Below are 2822 nucleotides of genomic sequence, written 5' to 3'. Positions count from 1 at the left end.
TTACAGATTAAGGGGCGGTAATATTATAATGAGATCCCTTTGCCACGTCACCAAGGGAGCGAAATCAGACGCACTCATTTTTTTCAGAGGCTTGCAGAAAAAGGCTTACCAAGACAAAGTGACTGGGTTAATTTTTTTCACATCTCCTTGGTTGGTAGATGCACCGGGGACCTGATTATAGCACTTAAAACCTGGAAAAGTCAGATTTTCATGATATGTCACCTTTAAGGTCTGGCATTTTCTTGATGGTCCAGCTCTTTCAGGGATAAAAGAGGTGAAAATCTCTTTCAGATTTTGCACTGTACTCTCAAGATTCACAAAAAAGTTCTCAAAAGTGTGGAGGCATTACCATTCTAATAAACATAATAACATTCTGAGAGAAAAGTGAACTACGGGATGCAGCTGGTCAAATAAAATGGCCTTTTATTCCTATATATACCATCATACAGAGCGGTCATCAGACCTACAGTAATGGCTCCCACGAGATGGCTGTCCGTATATGGATCACCCACCATATTTAACAGCTGTCTTTGTTCAAATTTGAACCATCTGGATGCAGACCAGATTACTTGGTAGGTTATAGGTTATGCTTCACCGCATGTTGGCTTTGAATAATAATAGTCTCCAAATATCAGCCCAGCAGTCTTGAAACAGTCTTGAAACTTAAGGCAGAGTTCGTAGAGACTTGGTCAGAGATGTGCCAGTTCAGTTTTGTGCTAATTTCTTATGAGTTTATTATGGTATTTAGCAGCTGTCCTGTGATGCAGTGGCATACCAGCTAATAAGAAACATTCTCAGAAATTTGATTAATATTCTGGCAAAGTTATCAACAAACTTTCTTCCAGTAAGGTTAATACAATGTTCATTTAGAGTCATATGGTCTTTAATAATGTTCTCGGAGTGTTAGCACAAAAACATTGTTATAAATCATTCAAGAAACAGTTATTTTTCTAAATGTGCTACTTGCTTCATAACATTCAGAGAACGTATTTTCATAACGTAATGGGAACATTAAAAAACATTCTTAGAACATATTTTGGTTAGATGGGATCATAGTTCAATCTGAGGTGGCACAAAACCATTTGTCTACATTTGGTCAGTCCAATCCTCAGTTACACCTTTGCTTTAACCTGAAAATACTGTCATGATCTAGTTTTCTCATGTTGTTCAAAACTAGTTTGAATTTTCTCCCTTAGAACACAAAAGGATTTTTATCAAAATGTTAAAGCTGCTCTTTTCCAGTGAGAATGCATTGTGATCACACGATCACACTGCTCTTTGTGTGCACTTGGATGGGATAAATGCAGAGCACAAATTACAAGTATGGGACACCATACTTGGCCACACCTCACCTCACTTTCATTTCACTTTTTTTTATTTGGTATGTTAATAAATCTGTTAAATCAGTTGCTTCTTTGCTTTGCAGACCACCCAGCTAGCAGGGAATGTTCTCATAACTTTGGCTAACATTCCATACAGGTTTGGTTGATGTTTTAGAGAAAACATTTGAATGTGATGTTCAAAAAATGTTTTAAGAATGTTTTTCATTTCAGATAATGTTCCTAAAATGTTAAGTGTAAACAAAGCTAGAACATTTTACCTGCAACATTTTGAGGATGTTTTGAGGATGTTGTTGAGGAAACAGATTATATAATGTTCTCAATAAAACATTGGCACAATGTTTCAAGATAACAAAGAAAGAACATTCTCTCAGCCACATTAGGAGAACGTTATAAGAACATCACTGAGACTTGAGATTGTGTAATGTTTTATATAAAACGTTCTTGTCATTTGATCTGCAACATTTTAAAGATGTTTTGTGGATGTTGTTGAGGTAACAGATTATATAATGTTCTCAAAACATGGGCACAATGTTTCAAGATAAAGAAAAAAAAACATTCTCTCAGTCACATTAGGAGAACGTCATAGGAACATCACTGAGACTTGAGATTGTGCAATGTTTTTATAAAACGTTCTTGTAATGTGACAAAGCTAGAACATTTAACCTGCAACATTTTAAGGATATTTTGAGGATGTTGATGAAGTGACAGAATATAATACTCAAAACATTGGCACAATGTTTCAAGATGACAAAGGAAAAACATTCTCTTAACTACTGGAGAACTTTATACAGTGCATCCGGAAAGTTTTCACAGCATGTTACAGCCTTTCTCCAAAATGGATTAAATTATTTTCCTCAATTCTACAAACAATACACCATAATGACAACGTGAAAGAAGTTTGTTTGAAATCTTTGCAAATTAAAAAAAGAACAAAAATAAAAATCACATGTGCATAAGTATTAAACTCAATACTTTGTTGAAGCACCTTTGGCACCGATTACAGCCTCAAGTCTTTTGGAGTATGATGCTACAAGCTCGGCACACCTATTTTTGGGCAGTTTCTCCCATTCTTCTTTGCAGGACCTCTCAAGCTCCATCAGGTTGGATGGGGAGTTGGTGCACAGCCATTTTCAGATCTCTCCAGAGATGTTCAGTCGGGTTCAAGTCTGGGCCACTCAAGGACATTCACAGAGCTGCCCTGTAGCCACTCCTTTGTTATCTTGGCTGTGTGCTTAGCATCGTTGTCCTGTTGGAAGATAAACCGTCGCCCCAGTCTGAGGTCCAGGTTTTCATCAAGGATGTCTCTGTACATTGCTGCATTCATCTTTCCCTCGATCCCGACTAGTCTACCAGTTCCTGCCGCTGAAAAACATCCCCACAGCATGATACTGCCACCACCATGCTTCACTGTAGGGATGGTATTGGGCAGGTGATGAGCGGTGCCTGGTTTCCTCCAGACATGACGCTTGCCAAAGAGTT

This window comes from Sinocyclocheilus anshuiensis, unplaced genomic scaffold (assembly GCF_001515605.1).
Source record: "Sinocyclocheilus anshuiensis isolate Anshui unplaced genomic scaffold, SAMN03320099.WGS_v1.1 scaffold282, whole genome shotgun sequence".
NCBI classification, from domain to species: domain Eukaryota; kingdom Metazoa; phylum Chordata; class Actinopteri; order Cypriniformes; family Cyprinidae; genus Sinocyclocheilus; species Sinocyclocheilus anshuiensis.
Note: the sequence above shows the minus strand (reverse complement) of the source record.